Raw genomic sequence first — 27,144 nt, 5'->3', positions numbered from 1 at the left:
AACTGAATCCTAATGAGAAATCTGCCAACTGGGAATTGGAAAACATGTACCTACTTAAATATCCCGTGATCAGCACAGTACAAACCATATAGTTACAGGGACCAAAGTAGAAGTTCCTCCTTAATCACCACAGTTCTGAACCCTCCTAGCTGACTTCTGAGAGTACCAGTGGAGTATCAGTCCTCCTTTATAGTGAATGTTCTAACCTCCAAAGCATGACATGTAAAGGTAAAGGTAAAGGCCCTCCCGTTGTTCATCGATTTGCTCGAGCGGGCCCAGTAACGTCTCCATTGGAGACTCCAAAGCATGACATGTATTTCAAACATATTCTCAATGTGGCCGGAAAAAGTGTCACAGGAAGCTTAATGCTTCAAGTCATGTCAGTTTTGGCAATGTCAAGAAGGATACCAGTGAAGCCACAAATAGATGAGCAGAAATTTGCTGCCAAAAGTCAAAGGTAATAGGTCAAAAATAGAGCAGAGCTGGGAACAATGAGAAATAAAGGAAAAACCACAATATGTGGACCACGGATTTGTATACAGGTTAAGAGCGAAAGAGAAAAGGGCAAAGTGAGAAAGAGAGAGCAAAGGAGACAGAGGAGAGAGTAAGAAAGAGAGAGACAGAGACAGAGACAGAAACAGAGAGATTACTCTTGCAAGACAAAAGAAGAGAATTAAAACAGGAGCAAAGGGATAGTAAAGGGTTAGGGTGCATGCCTTAAACAAGTGAGACCCTGATCTGACCTTTGATATCACCTGGCACAATAGCCTTGGACCCTCACATCAAAGAAATCCCTTAAGAACTTCTTGGGAGTGCCCTAAAAGTAAATAAAATAAAGAAGTCCAGATTAAGCAACCTGGTACACAGCTCCTTCTCAACAGAAGATGCTAGGAGTTACAAAAACTTGGTTGTGATTCAAGGGGTGATTTCTTTTCTTCTTATTTAAATGGAAGATTTCACTCCCTGATTATCTTTTCCTAAAAGAGAAAAATCATCTTTCAGTCTGGGTAGATAATAACCTTGGATTATAACCTGGAAACTCATGAAAGAACTCTGAGGTTAAAAACATTTACAACTACAATGACCGAGAGTTGTACCTACAAATATAACCCATGTCACTATCACTATCCTCCCATTGTTTATCGATTTTCTCAAGAGGGTCCAGTAACATCTCCACTTTGAGACTTGTTGTTACTTGTGTTTGGCATATTGAATACGTCACGGGGAGCGTGCCAGGCTTTGCCATGCGGGCGAGATACTCTTGATAGCTTGCCACGCTCTCCGAGAGGGGCGGAGGAATCGAACCCAGCTCAGCCGGGCCGGCTGCGTGCAAGGCAAACACCCTACCTGCTGTACTATCGCTCCAGCCCATATCCCATAAAGCTTTGAAATTAATTTTCCTCTGATATACACAATACACCAAAAGTCAAGATTAGAAATCCTAAAACCTATTTATATAAATTAACATCCTAAATCCTGGCTTCTATTTTAGACCTGCTCAAATGAACCACAGATTTGGGATCCAAAAGCTTCTTTAAAGTTGCTTGAAGGGGCTAGAGGAATAGCACAGCGGGTAGAGCGTTTGCCTTGCACATGGCTGACCAGGGTTCGATTCCCAGCATCCCAAATGGTCCCCTGAGCACTGCCAGGAGTAATTCTTGAATGAAGAGCCAGGAATAACCCCTGTGCATTTCCGGGTGTGACCCAAAAAGCAAAAAAAAAAAATGTTGCTTGAAGATTCAGAAAATACTGAGTTAATCTTCCTGCCACTACTTACAGGCAGGGGACTAACAAGTATTTTTTTCTAGAAAGTCCATGTTTAGTGTCCAACACAGAGTTCAGGACTTCGTGCCAAAGTTTGTTACTTGTCCCAGCAGTCACACATGACAACCCAGCAGAAGGCAGCCAATTTTCAGTCTACAAGCAGCTTGTTTCCAGAGCTTTGTGTGTGGCCTTTGGAACAAGTGGGAAGGGAAAAGAGAGAAAAACAAACAAAAATCAACCACTGCAGTTTACACTGAGGTTAGCTTATAAGTAATGTGGTAAAATGCCTCCAAGAGACTGGAAATACTCTAATAGAGAAGCCTGTCAATTCTGTACAGTATAATTAGCTGGTAAAACTTTAAACAAACAATTACTCTAGTTCTCTGTGAATAGGCCACTGAGACTGGGGCAGAGAGGAAAAGAGTTCTCCTTAGGAGAACTGGTCTCCAGTGATGATGGCAAGGCTGAACTGATTCACAGTGCCTGCCTCCAAAAACTACCTACTACCTACTACTGTGCTAACCAAGCTGCTTCTTATTGTTTTCTTATTCTACTAGTTAATCCCAGTGTCCACATAGGTCCACCTATCACCAAAGCGGCACTGGCATTATTCTAAAGCTGGTGGTAGTAGGCAAGCATTTTTCCAACAAAAGGAATTTTGAATACTATTTTATACTTTAAAAAGTTAAAACAATAAGAACCAGTTTATGACCTCTCATATAATTCAGCAGGCAAGGCATTTGCCTTGCATACCGCTGACATGGCCGACCCAGGTTTGATTCCTCCGTCCCTCTCAGAGAGCTCGGCAAGCTACCAAGAGTATCTTGTCCGCACGGCAAAGCCTGGCAAGCTCCCCGTGATGTATTCAATATGCCAAAAACAGTAACAACAAGTCTCACAATTTGTTGTGACACATTACTGGTGCCTGCTTGAGCAAATTCATGAACAATGGGAGGACAGTGCTACAGTGCTACATATAATTCTGAGAAAAATATCATAACAAAGAACAACCTTTACTTGGGCTCTGAAGAAAACAGTCTATTTTAAAGAAAGAAAGGTGAACTTTAAGGATAGGACAAAAAAAATTGAAATAAAACTAGATCAGGAAGATTCAAGGTCCAGATTTCAGTTGCACCTTCACTGCTAGGGGTGGAGTTGGGCTGATTAAGCAACATTGCTAGATCTCAATTTCTCCATCAGTGAAGGTATAGAACAAGGGAAAAAGGAGAAGGAAATGATTGTGTTCTTTTGGCTCTTGAAATAAAAGCCTAATTGTTTAACATAGGGTTCTTTAATCTATGATTGCAACAGTCCCTGGATTAACCTAATTAAAAACCCACAAACCCAAATTTAAAATGGTACAGGGGTTCAGGTCCACGCCTGCCATGAGACTAACCCTGGTTTGATCCCTACATCATGTGGTCCTCTGAGCAGCAAGCATCTTTTTTATAAAGTCCTGGAGGTCTCCAAGTCATGGGGTGGCCAAGGTGATACTCTTGGTACTGCAGGGCCTATGCAGAACTGCATCCCCGGGTCCTTATATTGGACCACTAGACTAATTTGCAGAGAACTGACTGAGCACCACTCAGGAAGGTCAATAATAATAACAAGAAAGAGACTATGGTTGCTTCTGTATGGTTTGTTGCTTATTTTCTAAAGGGCTCTGGAAAGATCATGAGGTGAGAGTGGAAACCATGACAGTCACTAATGATCTCTTTTAACTTTAGCCATGGGACTTACCAATGACCATTTATTCCTAGATCCTAGTTTTGTGCTTCTACCACTATATTCCAGTGTGAAACCTTCCTTTCAGACTCCTATGTGTACTACAACCACTTACAGCTCTATAAATAACAGTTGGGCTCACAGTGACCAGCCACCTGTGAAATTAGCATCAAATGGTCTGATTAGGTCTCTTCACCCAACCTCCTTTTCCTTGCCCAAAGCCAAATATCCAGACTAGGCAACAAGCTTTCCAGAGAACTTCCCATCCATATTCACCTACCGATGGAGAACAGCCCTACAACAGAGAACAGACAGTAACTGTACATCACTCCAATAGGCTTTAATAGAAGAGGTGAAAATTTTAACAAGCAACAAATCACCAATATTAATTTTATAACTCCACATTCTATGAAATTTATTATAACAATGACTCTGGTAGTTCCAGGAAATTAAACACAGCCTTATTCTCATAATGAAAGCTCTCTCCTAATCAATTAGGCTTAGTAAGAATAAAAATAAAATTCAACAATAACATCCTAAAATTATGTGGCTAAATATCAGCTGGAACTTAAAAGCTACCATATTGGGACACTATATTTCCTGCTACATCTGTAGGTAGCATTTACATTATTTTGTTTTCATTATTTCTACTTGCGCAGGGGCCATGCTAATCTTCTCTGTATCGTTCCAATTTTAGTATATGTGCGGGCTGGAGTCATAGCACAGCAGTAGGACGTTCGCCTTACAAGCGGCCAACATGGCCGACCCGAGTTCGATTCCTCCGCCCCTCTCGGAGAGCCCGGCAAGCTACCGAGAGTATTCGATATGCCAAACACAGTAACAACAAAGTCTCCAATGGAGACGTTACTGGGCCCACTCGAGCAAATCGCCGATCAACGGGAGGGCCTTTACCTTTACCTTTACCATTATTTCTACTATATATTTCTTTACCATGTTGGGACATACAAATTAGCAGTATTTTCTAAAGCTTCTAGGGAACATGTTTCTTGCCATCACATGAGCATAGTGTCATATGCAAGGCCATCTTTCCAGGCCCGAAAGAGAGTATAATGCTTTACTCATAGACTGCTGATCCGGGTTTGATCCCTGGTACCACATATGGTCACCGAAAGTGATCCTTGAGCACATAGCCAGGAGTAACCCCTGAATACTGACATATATGCTCCTCTTCAAAAATGACAGCCTTTCCAGACAAAAATTCATCATTACTTTCACTCAACTAATAAGGATTCACTGAACAAAAACTGTTGCTCCACTGCTGGATTCTAAAGTTCTTGTGACAAACAGAGTAATGTTCCTAAAGTTCAACTGGTATCTACATACAATGAATGTCAGTAACTGTGTCGTACTTTAATTTTTATGTAAACAATCATAAAATTATAGAGATTAAATTTAAGATTAGTAAATTATCTTTCACAGCTTAGCCTATCCCACAGCCTGAATCCTACCACAATCCAAGAGTACTAACCATACAAAATGCTATAAAGACATACTATTGTCTAAATTAGGAAGAAGTGAGGATGGCCAATGAGGGAATATTACTGATGGTGGAGACAAGCGCCTCTGCCAGTCTCACTCACTGGCCATTGCTGGAGGAAAATGAGACCAATTTCTGACTCGGAGCTCACTAGTTCATCAATTTATCCTCACAAATGGCTAGAAAACAAGTTGGATTTACTCACAGCATAATCTTCATACAACTACATGAATCCTTCCTTTCTCTTCACTTATCATTTGTTACAGTCTAAATAATTCCTCTCATATGCCCTTCCACTACAGCCTATAGTAACATAATCTGCCTCTGAACCATAAAGTTCTATGTTAGACATACATCAGACCAGTGAGTACACATCCACAACCCTTGTTCCCACCGGACACTAATTCTGGTGTAATTGGAATGGGGTCCCTGCATGAGTGTACTGCAGTAGTGAACAGCGACTTTACATCAGTCTATCTAGTGTGGTCTCTGGACCAGCAGCATCACTCACCCGGGAACTTTTGATAATTGCCAATACTCACTCTGGATAACTGCAAATACTCGCCTCAACCAAATGAATAAGCAAATATTGGAATGGACTCTGGAGGTTATATTTAACAAGCCTCTGTGGCACAATTTACAATATTTGAGAACCACAACATGATACAATGTAAGAATTCTCAAAAATTACTTTGCTGTTGTTTTCTGTTGCTTTTTTCCCCCTGTCCTATTGTTAATAATTTTGCAGGCTCACCTATGGTGCTCAGGAACAACTCCTGGCTCTGTTCTCAGAGATCACTCCTGCAGAGCTGAGGTGAGCATGTGGTAATTGGAATCAAACTGCAGTCAGATGCATGGAGGCAACGCAAATGCTTTAACCCCTAAAATATCTCTCAAGCCATACTTTTAATTCTCCATTTTCTTTACTTTTTTTTAAATGCTATTAATTCTTAATGCATTTCCATCTTGCCTTTCCAACTAGATAAATCCTCAATGGCAATACTTTATATATATTTATTTATATATATATATATATAGCCTAAAATATGCTTTATACCAAGTAGGTATTTCAGTGCAATGTATTGACTTGGGACTAGATACGTGGTTTAGTGGTACAGCACACGTCTTATGTACATGAGTATCTGGCTCTATCTATAAAGATGACAACGATATTGTTTAAGTATATTGACTCCACTGAGCCTCCACATGGAGTGCACCCCATACTCTCCACAGAAAAAGGGAAATGCTGGATTAAGAAGCACTAGCACAAAAGATTTCATCAGAAGCCTGACAAAGTGCAAGGGTCCCTTCTCCATCCCCAAAAGCCTTCCTTTCACCCATGTTATAAAGAGGAATTGAGAAGCAATTAACATGATAGGTGTTTTCTCCAAAGTCTATGTTTTGTGAAGAAGAAAAGAATTATTTAAAAAGTTTTGTATTAATAAAATTCAACACTTACTGATCACCTACTGAATGCAAAGAACTGTTCTTGGAATCCCTGAGGATACACCTATGTCTTAAGATAGCATATCTCAAAGGCCTTAGGATAAAATAGTGACTTTGGACTTCACTCAAAATATCAGATTTCCAAATGAAATGTTATGGTACGGCCCGTATCAGTGGTCCCCAACATGGGCAATAGTGCCCTTCCCACCAGTAGATTGGCAATGATGTAATACTGGGAAACAGGCGGGCACAGAGGACAACATAAGCCTCCAAGGACCACCTCTCATTTTTGTTTGGTTGCTGCAGCGATAGCACAGCGGTAGGGCATTTGCCTTGCATGCAGCCAGCCCGGCCGAGACGGGTTGGGTTCCTCCACCCCTCTCGGAGAGCCTGACAAGCTACCTATGACATATTCAATATGCCAAACGCAGTAACAACAAGTCACAAAAATGGAGACATTACTGGGCCCGTTCAAGCAAATCGATGAACAATGGGAGGACAGTATTTGTTTGTTTAAGGCAGGTAATTTGGAGGGAAGGGGCACCGAATGATTGAATTTTCTGAAAGGAAAGTGGGAGACCAAATACATTTGGGAACCCCTGGTATATAGAAAAAGAAAGTCTTCATCGAAACTGCAAGAATGCTAGCTCCTCCTACCAGGATTGATACAACATCTTCATTCAACCCCAAGTATTTTCAAACTAAAACTAATGCAAAGGATCTTTAGAAAGACACAAAACACAATTTGAAATAAACGTAACTATCCCAATAAGTGAATATTAGTACCATACACACATGCCAAACAAAACCAAAAGACATGGGATTAGAAATCCTGAAATGACCAAGTAGAAAATGGCAAAGGGTGAGACAGATAATTCTCCAATTATTAAAATGTTCACATACTGGCAGTCTTCTTTGATTCACTTGTCATCATTTTGCTGGGGCCACCTAGAAATGCCTATGAGCTAATGTGAGACACTCACCTCTAAAATTTTCTTTAAGGACTGTCCCTGTACTAGTCCTACAAACATACTAAGTTGTTCGAACCACAAAAGAGACAGGGGATCAAACAAAGAGGATATGATGGTTACTCAAACCACTACTTCCTCAGTTCACTTTTGGTCTCACTCCTCACCATAAAGAATAATGAGGACTCATAGCAGAGGAAGTAGCCACTTCATCTCTATGAATGAGTAAGTTAATGGTCTGTTTTCCCTCCATATGTCAAACAACAGAGATGTGGGGAATGCTATGCATGCTACATATGGGAAAAACACACAGTTGTAGGGACAGGTACTACCAATGAGTCATCTCAAAAAAAGAAAAAAAGGAGAAAAGCAACAAATACGCTGTGAAAGCCCTCACTATCTTGAGCAAGTTGAAAATTTAAACAAAAAGGGTATTCCCAGTTACATTAATGGCTTATATATATTTTTAAAGGACAGCAACAGGGACAGGAAAGACAGTACAGCAAGTAGGGAACTTGCCTTACATGCAGTCAACCCAGGTGTGATGCCCAGCACCACATATGGTTCCCAATGTGACCATGAGTACAGAGGCAGGAGTAGCCCTAAGCACCTCTATGACCACCCTCCCAAAAAATCTTTTAATAATATTTTTTTTTAAAAAAAAACAAAGAATAAGTGTGCTTGCTTTGGCAGCACATATACTAAAATTGGAATGATACAGAGAAGATTAGCAAGGCCCCTGCGCAAAGATGACAGGCAAATTCGTGAAGTGTTCCATATTTTTAGCACAAAATTTGTAAGTCTACAAATGTACCTCGGCACAGCGGGTAGGGCGTTCACCTTACAAGCGGCCAACATGGCCGACCCGAGTTCGATTCCTCCGCCACTCTCGGAGAGCCTGGCAAGCTACCGAGAGTATCCGATATGCCAGACACAGTAACAACAAAGTCTCCAATGGAGACATTACTGGGCCCGCTCGAGCAAATCAACGATCAACGGGAGGGCCTTTACCTTTACCTTTACCTTTACAAATGTACCTCATGGTGTCTAATAAAAATTAAAAAAAAAAAAACAAAGAATAAGTTTGAAAATAAATCTCAGAATCTTGCCCAATAACCACAACTTCCATACCATACTGAGACTTCTATGAATAGTTTGTGAATCAAAACTGATTTTTACATTCTGGAAAGTCATGTAACTATGTTCTTTCTGAAATGGGGCCACTAAATGTTTCTCTAATACTTCCAATTATTTTACTTAGTACTATAGACATTAAGAAGAAATTAGTCCCTCTTAGAAACAACAATCCATATAATTATTGAGACAGCTATTATTCGCACATTTTTCAAATATTATATCCTCAAATGCAGATTGAATGTGTATTTTTCCCCAAGAAATTCTCCAGCCAAAAGCTCAACACAATAAAAATTGTAACCATGCCTGACCTCCTCTGATAGTAGTCATTTGATTAGTGTAATAATTACACATTAAAAAAACACACAAAAATACAAGAAAGTAAGTACTAAGGGGGCCTGAATACCATAAGAATGAGTCAAAGTATTCAGTCACATCCAACTGAATAAACCAGAAAAATTGAAAGTGAACTCAAAGAAGGCGGTTACAAGTCTCCTACCAAGGTCCAGACTCAGGCACCTAATTATTTACAGGATCAGAGAAACCATGGACCAGTACAGAAGTAAGCTGTCCACCTTGCTTTTGGCATCTGACCCCAGTACTACCACTGGCACAGCATATGGTTCCCTGAACTCAGCTGGAAGTGACCCCTGAGTAGAAGAGTACCACAAAAGCACCTGAGAACCACGCCAAGTATGACCCCACTCCACCCCTGAAAATTAAAATAAAAGCAGAGAAACCAGAACCAATTGTATTTATAATGGAGCGCTGTCAAAGAACACACAGATTATCTAGTACCAGGTCTAAAAAGTTGACTTTCTGTCTAGAACCCAGAGAAGATATTGGTAGTTCGGCTGGTGCAGACAGGAAACAAAAACTGGTCAACTTTGACTAAGCTTTGACTAGTTCTGCTCCAGAACAATTGATTCCCATTGCTTTGAAACCTGTGCCATGGGATGAAAACATCCTTGAGGACTATTAAGCCACTCTGCTCCACAGAAATGAGGATTAGGAGAACTGATCCATGAATGAAGACTTGCCACAAGTGGGGCTAGCTGGGGCGTGCAGTTAAGGACAGCGAAGAGCTCACTATGACAATGGCAGTTAGGAATGATCACTGGACAAGTGAGTGCTGAAAGGAAATAAAGGGATATACGCGATAACCTTTCGGTATCCTATTACAAATAATAATGCTCAGAACGAAAGAGAAAGAGAGAGAAGTGCCTGTCATAGAAGTAAGTTGGGGCGGGGGTAAGCAGATGGGGAAAAAAAGAAGCAGGAGGGGGAGAGTGGGGGATACTGGTATTAGATGGTGGCAAGAGGGAAATTAGTGGTGCTGCTGGGAAATATGCACTGGTAGAGGGACTGGTGTTGGAATATTGTGTAACTGAATCCCAATCATTAACAACTTTGTAACTGTGTCTCTCAAGGATGATTCAATTAGAAAAAAAAAAAGCCACTCTGCTCCATTCAACTAGCTGTACCAATCAGAGCAGACCGGCCACTTGGAAGAACAGTGAATGTGATGCAACTGGCTCACGCAGGGTCTAGATCTGAGGTGGCCCTTTAGAAAGAGAGAACTTGAGTTTTCTTTCAGGGACTAGAAAAGCAACATAAAATAGGGCGTGAAAGCTGTAATGATAGAATTAGAAGTTATTTGGAACAATAGCACAGCAGTAGGGAGTTTGTCATGCATGCAGCGGACCCAGCAGACCCGAGTTCGATTCCTCCGCCCCTCTCGGAGAGCCGGGCAAGCTACCAAGAGTATCTCGCTCGCACAGCAAAGCCTGGCAAGCTACCCGTGACATATTTGATATGCCAAACACAGTAACAACAAGTCTCACAATGGAGATGTTACTGGACCCACTCGAGCAAATCGATGAACAACAGGATGACAGTGGACAGTGGCAGTTCCTAACCTTTATTTAGAACAAGACTTTAAGAGAAAGAACCACCCCTAGGGAGGCACTGATGTAAACCATGACTGTTAAGGCAGCAGCAGCTCACAGGAGCAAATGTGGAACTTATCCTGTCATTAACCAACAAGAGGATCATGCCCTGAAAAGAAAAGAGGGGTGTGGCTAAATGAAAGAAGAACAAAAAACCCCACAATTCAGTACTTTTTTTAATGACTGAGCATCACAATTTCCAGTTTCTAAGAATGCATGTAATAGTCTTTATAACATCACCCAACAAAAACATACCAAAATTATTTCCATGTAGGGATAATAAGGTTAAATGGTTTCTAATTATGTATCGTGCTTATTCTAAAAGTACTTATCTCATAATTCATAATTTACCAGAACAAGTTTCTAATTGCACGGATTGCTGATGGATTTATATCCACAGAAAAATTCACAAGTAAGCTAGATTTTACTAAAGGAATCTGAGGTTCCAGAAAAGAAAACATATTTCTGGGTTCCAAAAGAATCACTTGGGGCATTAATTATTTTTAAATATGTACTTCAAGACCAAACTCCTAAAAATTCCAGGTACACCCGTTTTCAGACTGAGAACTCTGGGGTCATCTCGTATGGGGGGGGGGGGGGGGGGAGACACGATACTACCAAATTCTACAAAATTGACATCCCAGTAGGCCAAATTATATGAGAAAGTAACATTGAATCCCACTATGTCCAACAAACAATAAAACAAAAGGCTCAACTAGCAACAAAAAGTTCAGTAAATCTTCAGACCAGGACTTAATGACCTGTTTTTCTGGTTTGTTTGGTTTCAGTATAAGGTCACACCTTGTAGAGCTTTGGGGTCACTCCCAGTGGTACCCAGAGGTTCATGAAGAGATCGAATATAAGCTCATTTTAAATTTGTCCCCTACTACTATTACTCTGGCACTGCCACATTCCACCCAGAAAGGAACTAAAGATGAGCACTGCTCAGTTCTACTGATCACCCTCTATCCCCCTACTTTCAGGAGGCTGGGGAAAAAGGATCATCATCCTCCCTCTCCTATGAAAGAGAATAGAAAGGAGGAGCTCTTGGTGTTTGTCCCTTGACTATCCCAAAGACTCTTTTCCCCAGGTCTTTGCTAGGGAAAGGAACTTAGAAGGTTCTTTGTTTTGTTTTTGTTTCGGGTCTGTGTGTCCCAGAAATTATACTTGGAGTTTTTTGCAGAATCCCACACAATATTCACAAATGTCAATAAGCAAACCTAGGAAAGTTGACTACTCTGTCATTTCACATGCAAATTTGTAGCTAGCCAACCTCTTTATTTGATCTCAGAGACTACTCATGCTTCTCTGCAGTGCTGAATCAAAGACTTTCTTTCAAGAACCTAGGAGGCATGGGGCTACTGTCTTGGTGAAAATGGATGTGGTTCTCTACTTTTAGAGATGACTGAATGATTTGGACACACTGACAGATTCAGAAACTCATACTGTTTTAGGACATCACAGGAAAATAAGAAAAACTAAAGAAGCTTAACTAGACAACTACCCAATCCTATATGCTACTACCGGGCATTTCACAAACCTTCTTATTTGAATTATCTTGTATTTTTATAATAACTTCCATGGTTGCATTATGTTCATCATCAATTTCCATATAAGAGATGCACTGAGTTTTACTAAATTGCCCAAGGTGAAACTTCTCATAAATAATGGACCTAGGATACAAAAACAGGCTGTTTGGCTCTCAGAGCCCAAATTCTCTCACTATAATGTAAGGCTTTAAGAGTCTATTTTGATGTATTTTTTAAATTTTAGTCAAATAAGTGATAGCATTATCCTGAAGTAATAAAGTCAGAAACAGATGGATAAAAAGGGGATTTATCTTTAGCTATAAACTCAGAAACTCACTGGTCTCTCCTTTGAGTAAAGAGATGTAAATGATTAAATTTGTCTTTTTCTAATCCAACTGCTATCTATATTTTCAAAACTAATTCCCACCTTAAGATTATTGAATTTCCCATTAGAAAGATTCATATACATCTATCATACTGGACAATCATTTATAACCAACCGAGTAAACACTTTAAAAAATGAATGAAAGACTAAATTCAATGGCAGAGAAACAAAAGAAAACAAATCAGATTCTGGGCAGTAGAAATGGTATGAGATTCATGTAAGTTTGAATCTGGGTGGGATTCAACTAACAGTGTATAGCTCAGTTATCCAGAAGATGGACAAGATCACAGTTCTGAGTGAAGTCCAGCTTCCGGTGACTAACAAGGAATAGGAAGAGGGATGCATGAGGGTACTCATTAATCTCCCTTCTTAGTGAAAAAATAGATGACATGGCAGAGAAGTAGAAGGTGGAATTAAATGATTTCTCAGTACCGCGAATGGATTCACAGACCTCTATTCTTAGCAACACACCACTTCAGCCATGATGATCTGCTTTTTGTCTATATGGCAAACCAACCACTGTCCTCAGAACTCACTCAGATGAGACATCTTCCAGAACTACCCCCAGATAATTAAAAGGGTCTCTCCTGTATTACCATCATTTTTTGCTGGCCTTCTACTACTGTACTGAGCCCATCTCTTTACACACAAATCATTCACTCTAGACTAGAAACTCCTTGGAAACAGAATCAGCACTTATTCATTTCAGTGTTCTTGGAGCTCAACACAATACCTGGGTGAGAAGAGCACTCAGTGCATTTTTTTAAAGAAATTTTTATTGACAAAGGTTCTGTGATTTACAATACTGTAATAGTGCTGTCTGGCGAACATAATTTCAACCCCACACCCATCAATAGTGAATATTTTAACTGAAAGTCAAAAACCTCCTTTGGAGCCTCAAAACCACATTCTCACCACTTCCCTTTTTTAAAGTATCTGTACTTTTCAAAGTACCAAAAGTAAAACTGCTGTCAATCAAAGGTCATAGAACATAGAAACAAATTGTCAAAGAGAAAATTATAATAAGCACATGTAGAAAGATCTCTGAGTGGGAGTCAGAAAGATAGGACACTGGGGAAGGCACTTGTTTGCACACTACCAACCCAGATTCAATCCCTAGCATTACACATGGTGCCCACACATCTCCAGGGGGTATCTCTGAGGATAGAGCCAAGAATAAGCCACTAGCTGTGGCCCAAAAGTAAACAAACACAGAAAATGTCTCTGGATTCATTCGACTTTGGGAGGGAGAGGGGATAACACATTAATGTCTAGAACTATATGTGAACTGTGGCCAACACGAGTATGGAGAGCCTCATCCTCAGTGTTGCCTGCCTGGCAGTTTGGCACCACAGCTCTCCAACAAAGAACGTGCATCTTCTTCAACTGAGCAGTCAATAGTGAAGCCACCTTTTCTTTTGTTCTCTACTCTTAACCATCACTAGACTATCAAGCACCAAACTGTTCTTACCTTACACGAAATTTTTTCTTCTAAAGCACAACAAAGTGGTGTTCATGAACAGATGGGAAAATATGAGGGAAAATATGAGCCTTGTTGTTCTTTAGTATCTTTATTGAAAGAAAGGATTACCAGGGACCTAGCTCCAAAATTCGCATAGGTCTTACATATTAAATACTACAAAGCTTGGCTTTGTTCACCAGGAAGCAGGGCAACTGACATACCTGTGGTAGTTCAAGATCAAACCAAAACCAAAGGTTCTTAGATATGTTGTTAACATGAGTCTAGCACATTACAACATGATTCAGGCAGCCAACATTTGGGTCATAATGGCTCCTCCACTTGCCTTTTTAGAAATCCCTAAGAACGCAGATCTTAGGATAGGTTACTGATGTGCACACTTAACAGAAAAATATCATACAACAGAGTTCACACACACACATTTAGTAGAGATTTCCTAGATGTTTCCTGAGTGACCGTAATACCTCATGAAGTTCTAAGGTCCTCACTTAAAATGTAATGGTAAAAAAAAAAAGATGCTTTCCTACAAATGGATCAAGCTGAAAGACCAACTCCACAGTATAAAAACCAAAGCTATAGCCTACCATTAAAAGAAAATACACAATGCTTTATTTTATGCTTTATTAAGGGCTTTATTCATGCTTTTTTTCTTTTTTTATTAGTGAAACACCATGAGGTACAGTTATAGGCTTACAAATTTTGTGCTTGGGTTTCAGTTATACAATGATCAAGTGCCCATCCCTCCACCAGTGCCCGTCATCCATCACCATGGGTCCCAGCATCCCCCCCCACCCCCCATCCCCCCCCCCGTCCCATCCTGCCTCTGTGGCAGGGCATTCCCCCTTGTTCTCTCTCTCTTCTTTTGAGTACTGTGTTTTGCAAGAGAGGCACTGAGTGTCAATCATGTTTGGTCTATAGACTACTTTTAGCATGCTTCTCCCACCTGGAAGGGTCCTCACAACACCCTTCATTTGGTGCTCTCTTCTCTATCTCAGCTTCCTTTTCACCTAGAACGTGTGGCTGGCCTTCCATTCATGGAGCAAAATTCCTGGTACTAATCTCAGCCATTCCTGGGTGTTAATCTCCCTTTTTGTTGCTTTATGTTCCCCAGATGAATGCAATCTTTCTGTGTCTATCCTGCTCTTTCTGACTCATTTCGCTTAACATATTCATGCTTTGTTTAGGGCTGGAACAATAGCACAGCGGGTAGGGTGTTTGCCTTGCATGTGGCCAACCCAGCCAACCCAAGTTCAATTCCTCTGCCCCTCTCAGAGAGCCCGGCAGCTACCTACTGAGAGTATCTCGTCCGCAGAGCAAGGCCTGGCAAGCTACCCATGACATATTCAATATGCCAAAGACAGTTAACAATAAGTCTAACAATGGAGACGTTACTGGGCCCGCTTGAGCAAATCAATGAACAACAGGAGCACAGTGCTACAGTGCTGCACCATGCTTTAATCCTGCTCTGAATATTAATAGCCCCCAATGAGAACTAATATTTACTAAGCTTACTGTATCTTTGAACCAACCATTGGAGCAAATACAATCCAAAGATTTAACATTTGCTTTACAACTTCACAACAATCCTGTGAAGAAAAAACCATAATTACATTCATTCCTTAGCTACAGTTTAATTCATCTGGGCCCCCTTAACACAATTTCTTTGTATTTTTTGCCTTGTCTTATTTCCATCAGTTATTCTCTCCAATCAAGTTAACTCTGTGGGTTGAGAAGCTAGAACAACAAAGGACTGAGCCATACACACTGCCCTGCTCACCCACAAGCTCTAGTCCGCATCATTAATTACCAGACAATAAAGGCAACAGACAGCTCCCAGGAAAGGAGAAGCAGAACTAAAGGCAAACATTTCATAACCTGAGGAGCAATTAGGTCTCTAAGCAGGAATTAGGTCTCTAAGCAGGATTGCCAACTATTTCCAGCTAAATGCAGAATGGAGTCTTTCCATCACCATTAACTTCAGGAAGATTGCAGCTAATCTCATTGAATTTATAAATGAAACCCACTCTGTGAACATTACATAAGTCACCCTTCAACCTTTTGCTTCCTGGACAGCAGTCAATACTTGGAAGACAGTCAACTTCTTTCTCCCATGGAGCAAAGAAAGAAATTCCAATGACACTATGTACAAACTAAGAAATAATCACTAAACTTGTCCACTTGTGATTTTTATCAATCATCTAATTACAGTAGAAATGATACTCTATGATTTACATCATTGTTCAAGTGTGACATATTTAATAGATTATTCAATACTGGCTTATCTTCCTATGTCAGACTGAGACTAACACTTAATGTTAATCAGGGGTATGCCCATATATCATTTCTAAGCTTCAAAAAGTTCAATGAAATTATCATAGTTGCGAGACAATGTCAATATGTTTTGATCTATGTGTCAAGAAACTTTCAAAATTTTTGCTAATCTTTCATTCAACTCTAGAGGATGGAGGAAGAAACACAGGACCCAGACTCTCATATATTTCAATGTTTGCATACTCTAGGCCAATATGCACAAATGGTCTGCATTTGGAAGTCACAGAACTACCTAAAACAATCAGGCTACATTTCCCCATTATCCTTAGAGATTTTCTAAAGCCCAGGCCTTTCCTTGCAAGGATATGTGTTCTCTGGCCACCCTATTCACCTCAGCCTTATATTTCTTCCTCTGGGATACAATTATCCCATCTTTATCTTCCTGATCAAAGCTACCATGTCTCCTGAGGTACAGGTTCAACAACACAGAGCTTATTCTACCCAACCTGCACTGATTACTTCCTTTCATTATGATGAATACTAGTTTTTTTGTAAAAAATTAAAGTTTTTGCTTACCTAAGGAGAAAAGGCTCAAAAAAATAACCTAACCTCACATCTGAAAAAAACACACACAAGAAAAGGAACAAATGAGGCCTAAAATAAGAAGAAAGGAAATATTAGGAGTGAAATAAATAATACTGCATTCAACAAAACAATACAAAGCATAATAAAAACCAGAAAATGCTTTTTTTCAAAAGAATAAATGAGATGGACAAACCCTAAGCTAGACTCACAAGGGAAAAACAGAACATCTAACAAATATGACTAAAATTAAATGGGGAGAATTCATAACATACCTCAGAAATATTAAAAACATAGTATTTATCTTTGTATTAGATTTTTTATATTATAAAAAATCTTAAAGGGTTACCTTAACACACTAATATCAGTGTATACCTCTGATGGCTCACACTTGAAAGTGATTTAATACAAACTACAGTGCCAACACCACTGTGTTAAACAACTTTATGCCATTAAACAGGTGAATCTACAACAAATGGATAAAGCTTTAGAATTACATGATTTACCAAGACTTAAAATTGGAGAAAATAGAAAACCAGAACAGACTCTAGTATGTGTAAGGAAATTTTATGAGTAAGGATATTTAAATTAATCAAAAATCTTTAGAAGTCTAATTCTAGATAGGTTTACTAGTAAATAAACTAAAACTTCAGAGAAAAATTTTTACACATCTCAAGATTTTCCTGAAAAAAAAAATCTAAGAAATAGGAATTCTTCTGAAAGTTTCAACAAGCCAGTATCATCCTATACCAAAAGAGACAAAAACAGATGCAACATTCCCTGACAAAAATATCAGCAAATGGGGAATGGTGCCATCAGCAGGTCAACCTAGACCTGCGGGGCGAGTACATCAGCAGCCTGATGGTACCTTCAGGTTTCCTGATGCCCGAAAATTGCCATTGTGCCTTTGGTCGGACCCCAGCAACTTGGTGCCAAGTTTACCAAGAAATTAAATGGCTAAAAGTTAGGTATGTAGAAGCCATGCCCACAAACCACTTTCACTCAGCTACACAAGCTCATTTATTGGCCTTATTTCAGAGACCCATACATAAATCTCAAAGAGATCAAAAGGCACAATTAATCTCAGACCCTCTCATGGCTGAACAGACAGGGAGAAATCGGGGGAGGGGGGAGGGATGTTGGCCTGGGGCCCGCCCAAGTAGAGTCCCCAGTAGCCACTTGCTTCCACAATCTAGAATCGCTACTATACTCCCAACCTGACTCCATCGTTTCAGAACAGACCTCATCAAGATATAATCTGCTGAAAATTCGGGTATGCGGGTTTTGTGACTGAAATCTCCAGGCTTTCTTGAAGCCGGGACGGGCTACCTTTCCCCGCCTCCCTGTACTTCTGGAAGCCTCAGCAGTCACATCCACTCTCCAAAGGGGCCACCCAGTTGAAATGCTACTCGAGCCTTACTGTCCTGATAAAAATACTGTATTCTCAGAACAAACACCATGACCTCTTAGCACCTGTACTGCAGACCATAATGCACAAAAGGAAGAGAGAGCAAGAAGCAAAGTGCCTCCCATAGAGCGAGGCTGGGGGTGGGTGGTAGGGTGTTAAGGAATGGTAGTTGGGGAATGAACAGGGGACATTGGTGGTGGGAAATGTACACTGGTGGAGAGATGGGTGCTGGATCACTGTATGACTGAAACCCAATTATGAACAGCTTTGTAATGGTCTATCTCATAGATACTCAATTAAAAAAATTTTTAAGTAAAAAAAGTAAAGTAACGTAGAGTTCATGCCCTATTCAATCAGCTTAATCAATGACTGAATAAATAGCAGTACTCCTACATTAAAAAATGTAGCAAACTAAATCAGCAACACATTTTTTACAAATTATACACTATGACCAAGTGGTCTTCATTCCAGAGATGCAAGTATGGACATCAATTAATGTAATATACCATGTCAACAAAAAGAAAAGTAAAAATCATGTTAGTACCAACAGATGCAAAGAAAGCATTGACCCATTTAATAATAAAAACAAAGTCTCAGCAAAATAGGCCCAAAAGGAGCTTACTTCAATATAGTAAAAGCTATGCACAATACACCCAGCAAAAAATCATACTTAATGATGAGAGCTTTCCTCTAAGATTAGTGACAAAACAAGAATGTTTATTTTTACCACTATTATTCAATATAGTGTTGGAACTATTAGCCACAACACTCAGGAAAGAAAAAATTAAAGGCACTTGAAGTTCAAAGTAACATTAACAATCACAGTTTGCCAATGGCATAATAGTGTGTGTGTGTGTGTGTGTGTGTGTGTGTGTGTGTGTGTAGAAAATAATGAAAGCAACTTGGATAGAACTTGAGGGCATCATATTAAGCGAAATGTGAGATGAGTCAGAGGAAGGAGAAGTGGATGGTCTTACTCATCTACAGCATACAGAGAAACAAGATCAAAAAAAGATACCGTATTGAAGCATGACAAAACCTTATTCTTTGATTATAAAACTGAAATGACCAAGCAGTGGGAGTTAGTGGATATAGGTATAGAGAGACTAAAAATGATAAAAATAAAGTGGTAGCAGTTATTTGTAACTTGTAGGGGAGGATTACAGTAACTTTGTAACCAGAAGCATGAACATAACCATAATACCAAACTACATAAGAAACAGGGAAGGGTCTGGAGCAATAGCACAGTGGGTAGGGTGTTTGACTTGCACGCAGCCAACCCAGGTTCAACTCCCAGCATCCCATATGGCCCCCTGCTCTGGGAATATTCATAAAGAACTAAGCTCTCTCCCAAGGTCTGGTTCATTCTATATCTCACAGCTTAAAAGTCCAAGAGCCGGTGCTATAATACAATGGGTAGGATTCATGCCTTGAATGGGGCTGACCCAGATTCGATCCCCAGCACCCAATATGGTCCTTTGAGCACCACTAGGAGTGATCCCTGCATGCAAAGCCGAGAGTAAGCCCTGAGGACAACCAGGTGTGGCCAAAAAACCAAACTAACTAAAAGATCCAGAAATGGAAGTACTAAGAATATCTGAGCTCCGCAAGGCTAAAGCCAGACAACTAGTTAATAGACTAATCTCATGTAAAAAAAAAAAAAAAGTGTTCCAACAATGGGCAATCTGTTGAACTAAGCGGATCGTCTTCCTTATCTATATCTGTTCCTAACCTAAGACAGAAATGCACTCTACTGGGTTACTGAATGTAAATAAAATATGTAGCGAAGTACCTAACACATTAGGTAAATGCTAAGTATTTATAACCTGTGCTTAGTTTTTTCTTTTGTTTTAAATAATATGATTTGAGAAAAGAGAGGGTGAAGAGCTTGGATGTGGTCCAATAGTTAGACCATGGTTAGAATCCAAACTAATTTTATTCAGTCCCGCAATATTGGCCAACTGTAAACCTAAATATTTACCAGATCCAGATAATTGCTAAGAGACTGCAATATATCAAACTGCATCAGGTCCTAGGAGATAGAAATAAAATATTAGTACTTGTGCAGGGTAAGATAAAGCATGGTGACAGTGATTATCATGATAAAAAATTACAACTGAACAGATACCACAGTGATGACAATACCCTGAACGCGATGTACACAACAAATACACTACAGAGAAGGGTGTTCAAAAGTTTCACAATCAAAATGACATTTAAACTGACCTTGAGAGATGTGAAAAAAAAAATTGTTAGAAAGCAGGTATAAAGTCTGCCTCAATGAGTGTAGAACCCCCAATTATCTGAAATGTAGAGCTAATTACACAGCTTGCTAGCTTAAGTCTTAGAGGGAATGCACCTGCCAAGGTTGGCTAATGAATCCATTAAGTCAGAGACAGAAACACTGGGCAGGCCACTACACATACAATGGGTTAATTGCCCCCTTACTGTTTCAAATTGATTTTGCATTAACAGAAGAAAAATGGTAAAAGATGTTTATTGTTTCCTTGGTAGTGTTGCATGCCTGAAGTCTCAGTATGGATGAGTTGACAGGAATAGATGACTCTTAATCACCCAATACAACAACTGCAATCAGGGGAACGTAGAGAATCTATGCATTCTTTCTCCTGTCCTCCCTAACTTACTCTCTGCTGCCAAAATCACATGTACAACTATTTAGTACTATGACTCCCAAGTGGCCTTCTTTCTGATCTTGAGTCAAATCTCCTCTAAGTATATAACAGCAGAGAGAGATTACTGCTTCATGCACTTTTCAAATGTTGCAAACCCAATATCAAAGGCTAGCTTGAAAAGAAACACATGGGGCTACTACATAGAATTTTGTGGGAAATTGTCACCTCAGTTCTGCTCTGAACAAAAGTATGAGATACTTAGCATCAGTGAGCATTTGAGCTTAAACTTTCTAAGATTCAAAGTGATTCTCCACTATTTAGCCCTCGGTCCTAAAAAGGTTGTCCTCTGGGTAAATCTAAAGGAGAAATTATGACAATCTATTCACAATAGCTATGAAGTGAAAGTAATTCTGCCAATCTACAGAATAGACAGTCACAGTATGATAAATATCCATACAATGAAATAACATTCAGTCTTTAAAAGGAATTAAATCCTAAAATATACTCTAATACAGTTAAGCCTTGAGGACACAGTGCTAAATGAAGGGAGTTTCAAAACATGGTATATTTCACCTAAATGAAGTACCTGGAGTAGTTAATTCATAAAAACAGAAATCATAATAGTTTTGAAAGGAGGAATGAATGATATGAGTTCTTATAGGGTCACAGAACTTCAATTTTACAAAAGGAAGGAATTTTGAAAATTGGTCACACAACAAAGCGAATGTACTTATTATCATTAGAGAATGGTTAAGAGGGTGAATTTTATGTATTGTGTACTCTACTGCAATTTTTATTTAAAAAATAATAGTTTTCATTTTATATGTACAACTAAAACATTTTAAAGTTAAATTAAACTGTTTTCCTTAGAATATGAGGTAAGGGGAGTACTGAGGCCAAGGCATGCAGAATAGACAATAGAAACACAAGCAGAAACCAGGGCAAGTCAGTGACAAGATCAACATTTCTAGACTATTAAAGTATGTTTATCTTTCCCTGCTAACTCAGGATTTTTTTAAAAAATCGCAATTTTATAGTACTCACTCCTAGTTATGCCTGGGGCCATGGTGAAAGGGGGCCCAGGTGGTACAGGGGTCAAACTCGGGGCCCAGAACAGGTTAGTTATGTTCTGTACTGCTTTCCCTATCTTCCCAGCTCCTAAAGAATTCTTAAAATCTAGGCTGGAGAGATAGTACAGCAAGGAGGGAGTTTGCTTTGCATGCAGCCGACCCGGGGTTCAATCCCTGGTATCCCATATGGTCCCCTGAGCATCGCCAGGAGTAATTCCTGAGTGAAGATGCAGGAGTAACCCCTGAGCATCGACGGATGTGACCCTCCAAAAAAAAAAAAAGAATTCTTAAAATTTCTAAGAGGCATTATTAACATGCTTACATGGGCAGCCTAGAAGGAGGTCAGGGAGACCTTTCATTTATCCTACATGACCTAGCTTCACAGGCCCAAAATCAACTAAGTTCCTTGAAAGTCATCTTCACTCATCAAGCTTAAACTCAAGGGAAACTTTGTCCTGTATTTTAGCAGAGCCCAAAATCATGAACTCATAAACCCCCATAATCAGCTACCTCTCATACTAACAACTCTAGCTAATCTGAGTTGGGTTTAAACAAAAAGGGAGGTGCAAACTTAGATATGTGGAAACGACACAAGTTTTGCATGTGTCAAAGAATCAGTATAGACAGACCTAACCTCCACATACAATCATTACTTGTATGTCTTCTTTCCATCTAAATCTCAGACATTTTTAGCATTCTAGTATTTCAATTTTCCGTAAGAATTGCTGGGGAAAGATCCACAACTAACCACGTTAGTTCTGTATCACTCCATCCATCACTACAGGTACTCCCTTGATTTTTTTTAAATGCTCTCCATATTAAGAGCAGTTCCAGTTACACACATTCATAACTCCAAAGCTACACCTGGGCCTCTAGTACTCATTCTATATACTAGGTAGGTACATATGAGATCATTAGTATTTTGGTACTTCAGGAAATTTTTACTCAATATTAATTTTATCTAAGTCTTCAAAGAATTATCAAAAATCATTTATGCTAGAAAGGACAGAATTAAATCCATAGTCTCAAATGACTGATTCTCTTATAAGATCACCTAGTAGGCCATAAAACTTCAGCTTCAAGCATTTGTTTATGACACTAGTCTTCATCCTATTACAAAGGCTTTAAAAGTTAGAATGAGAATATTCCTGCTTTTCCTTCTTTGAATTCTTTTTTTTTTTCCTTAGGTTTACTTCCAGGTACTTTTTTTTTTTTTAAGTGAAACACCATGAGGTACAGTTGTAGACTTACAAACTTTCATGCTTGGGTTTCAGTTATACAATGATCGAGTACCCATCCCTCCAACAGTGCCCATTCTCCACCACCACCAATGATCCTAGTAGCCCTCCCACCCCCACCCCCCATTCCCCCAACTCCACCTCACCTCTGTGGCAGGGCATTCCCTTTTGCTCACTCTTTCTTTTAGGGTGTTGTAGTTTGCAATAGAGGTTTTGAGTGGCCATTGCGTTCTGTCTATAGTCTATAGTCTGTCTAATAGTCTACTTTCAGCACACATCTTGCATCCCGAACGAGTCCTCCAAACACCCTTTACTTAGTGTTCCCTTCTCTATCTGTGCTGTCTTTTCCCCCAGCATGTGCTGCCAGCTTCCAAGCCATGGAGCAGACCTCCTGGTACTTATCTCGACTATTCTTGGGTGTTCGTATCCCCTTCTGTTACTCATGCTTTGAATTCTTAACAAAATACTTTATGAAGTCAATCCAGAATATCCCCTGGGTATCTATGATATCCAAGGTACTGTGCTATATATTATAAGGAACTCAGAAAAGAAGCCCATTGCAATTTAAGGCATGTAAGTTAAGTATATCAATCTTGCAAAACATAACATGAAATACAATTAAATACCATGAAGGAATGAAATTTTAAATGTCGATTTTTTTTTCAGAAAAAGAATACACCAACCATTATTCTAAGTCCATTATCAATTTATGACCAATCAAGAATCATCATGACAGATACAACATAGAGTCCCGGATGACACCACAGTACCAGAGACTTCTCCGGGCCTCATACCAAGCCAATTTCACCGGGGCACCCCAGATGGAGCAGGTGCAGTCTCCCTACCTACTCCAGATGGAATCCCAGCGACCAAAAGCTGCAACAATCAAGGCCCAGTTATGCGGGTTCCAGAATTAAATCTCCAAGACATACGGCAGCAGAGATGCCTGGCTATCATGCCCACAAGTTTCCTCCGGGCACCATCTTAGCATACCAACAGCTCTGCTCCAGAGACTCCCAATTGAATCCCAAAATGGATTAGTGCCCTACAGAGATGCCTCTGGAACTCAATCATTTACAATGTTAGATTTGAGAAGGGTGTGGCTGCTTTGCGGCTATGCAAATTCTCATGATATTCAAAATGAGCAATGGAAAATAAATTATCTAGCGTCTTCTCCTGGCAGGCAGGCTTGAATGGTAGTGGGAAATTTGGGCAAAACATAATTTCCAAAAAGTAGAAAGAGAGTACTGGGGAAATTGTCTGCCATAGAGACAGGGTGAGGACTGGGATAGGGGAGGCAGATACTGCGTACATTGGTGGTGGAGAATGTGCACTGGTGGAGGACAGGTATTCCATCATTGTATGGCTGAATCTAAAACATGAAAGCTTTGTAACTGTATCTCACGGTGATTTAATAAAAAATCATCATGATATCACATATACTAAGAATCATCATGACCCTATTAAGTATTCTTACTATCCTTATTTCCACTGTATTATACATAGGGTCATAAACACGCAGAAAAGTAAAGTTGTCTTTCTGAGACCAAAGAGTCTCTAAATAACAATATGAAATAAAAATCCAGAGTCCCAATCAAGTTTGTCTGAATTTTAATAGAGATGATGTCCAGTAGAGGGGGTCAGAAAACAGGTAATAGAGACAGAGAGACGAAACAACTGAACAGTACATAGGACAAACAGATATTGTCACTAAGGCAGATCTTAAAAAAAAAAAAAGGATACTATATACCCTATTCTTATAAGATCAATCACTTATATGTAGATAAAAATTTTTCTTATTCTGGTCATGGCTGCCTTTCAAAGGAAATAAGATCCCCATTTAAGAGGAAAGTAAGATCCCAAGACCTGAGGGGGTTCCATTTAATTATTATCAGTGCATGACAGAGTGACAGTACCTTTCAGCCACCAGCCATCTCCTTAGGGTGCTTTGTGCAGGGGCACCATAACCCATGTACTACTCATTGCACAAGACAATTAAGGCATCCTGCTGAGAGTCTGCCCTAAATATTTTTTAAATTGCCTTATTAAAATGTGTGATGAAAGTTTAAGGTTGCATTATTATTTTTAAGTTCATCCTTTGTAGTAACTGATTTAGAGGTGTGAAAATAAAACTTGTTCATTTCTCACTTCCAATATCTCTGCTTGATTAATAAACATATCCCTGAGCATTATGGAAGTTTGTCAAGAAATGGGCACTATATTATGATTTCACACAAACATTACTGCTATTCTTTGACAAATGTTTCTGAAAAATACATTGCTACAAACTGGCAACTCTCAGTATCAACCAGTGTAATACCAGGCCAAAAAAACCACAAAGATCTAAGACAGTTACATGGTTCCAGAATAAATGAACATTGCTTTAGTCTTGCTTCTCTCCTTTTTGAAATTCAGAAATAGATTCAGTTTACACATTTTGAAATGTAATCCTTCTTTTAATACTATTTCAAAAATAAGGCACTCATCAGTGCAGCTGAAGCAGTAAGTTTGCTGTCAGCTATCTAAGTAAAATAAGTGTTGCGGGCTGGGACTAGAGTTTAGCCTTAGAGCACTTGCATTACATGGGTGAGATTCTGAATTCAACTTCCCTCACAATGAAGTTCAACATTTAATTAATTAACTTTAGTTGTGAACTTCATTGAGGAGAACGAAAATGTACAGAAGTATTGCTTTGGAAATCTGCAAATTCAATACATCTTTTTAAAAAATTACACACCCATATGTATAAATACGAGTTCTCCAAAAACAATTATCTTCTTTCATAGTCTAAACAACTGTCTTCAAATTTTGCCCACAAACACTAGTTACAATGACTGACTTACAATGCTAGCTCAGATTAAAGGCTAAAACATATGGGAGTAAAATTGGTGCCATAAATGACAGAACTTGGAAGAGACCTTATGAACAATTCAATGCTATTTATTGATAATAAAACTGAATACTCAAAATTCATAGTTGAGAGGAGGAAAAATGGGACTCAGAGAAATGCAGGAAGTCAAGTTAGTAAATTGGATGAATTCCAATCCCTTCCCCCAGTACAGGCCAGTCAGCCACAGATAGCAACAATAGCTACTTTCGCTCTCTCAACAAATGAGCACTACAGTTTGACAGTTCATGGAATACAAATGTAAGGCTAAGAATTTTGATTTTCTTCACCAAAGTAAACGCTGAGCTAAGGCCAGTTCTGGGCTGAAGTGATAGCACAGCACATGTGGCATTTGCCTTGCATGCAGTTGATCTGACTGACCCATGTTTGATTCCTCCGCCCCTCTCAGAGAGCCCGGCAAGCTACCGAGAGTATCTCGCCCACCCGGCAAATCCTGGTAAGCTCCCCGTGACATATTCAATATGCCAAGTAACAACAAGACTCACAATTTGTTTTGAGACATTACTGGTGCCCCCTCGAGCAAATTGATGAACAATGGGAGGACAGTGCTACAGTGCACTATATCCCAAGACCAAGAACAGTATCTGGCACATAGGAAATACTCCATAACAATGCTGAATGAATTAAAAACCGCTCCATCTACCATTTTATAAAGATCCAAAACACACCCAAAGTAGCAAGAGAGTTTGTAAAGATCCAGCGAGAGGCATCAGGAAAAGAATAGATGTAAACTCAAAATATTTATCTTTGACAGGGAGAAATTTAATCCGAAATTCTTGGATCTAATTCCAGTTACTAGTTTGCCCAGACAAATTCCCTCAGTGAGAGCAAAGAAAATAATTTCTAAAGTAAATTAGGGGCTTAAAGAATTTCCACAATATTTAGAGGAAGTCTACCATCCTCAACCTCCTATTTCTTTCAAATTCACAACTATACACATTTTCTGTAAACATTCATGCCTTCAGCTCATTCCCTGCCCCTCTACCCGCCACCTACATCAAGAAAACATATGCGAATCACACCTTAAGACAATGCTAGAAACTGGTTAATAGGAGCAAACTATGTAACATTATCACTAAAGCAAAGACATTCTAATTCACTAAATCGATAAGCAACAAAAAAACAACAGACATCAATGCCCTCCACAGCCAGTCAC

At 39.5% G+C, this 27,144-nt stretch overlaps 1 protein-coding gene and 2 non-coding genes across 7 annotated transcripts in view; 1 reads left to right on the top strand and 2 right to left on the bottom strand.

Moving 5' to 3' along the window:
* The window catches only part of AUTS2 (activator of transcription and developmental regulator AUTS2), a 1,241,040-nt gene that overhangs the window by 1,022,175 nt on the left and 191,721 nt on the right, over positions 1-27,144 (bottom strand). The window lies entirely within an intron of this gene.
* Positions 4,104-4,213, bottom strand: LOC130045043 (U6 spliceosomal RNA). Its single transcript, XR_008795521.1, has one exon. It is a non-coding gene; the product is annotated as a U6 spliceosomal RNA (small nuclear RNA).
* LOC130045042 (U6 spliceosomal RNA) lies at positions 8,079-8,185 on the top strand. Its single transcript, XR_008795520.1, has one exon. It is a non-coding gene; the product is annotated as a U6 spliceosomal RNA (small nuclear RNA).

This window comes from Sorex fumeus, unplaced genomic scaffold, assembly GCF_029834395.1.
Source record: "Sorex fumeus unplaced genomic scaffold, SorFum_2.1 ptg000126l, whole genome shotgun sequence".
NCBI lineage: Eukaryota > Metazoa > Chordata > Mammalia > Eulipotyphla > Soricidae > Sorex > Sorex fumeus.
Note: the sequence above shows the minus strand (reverse complement) of the source record. Positions and strands in the feature narration are given on the sequence as shown.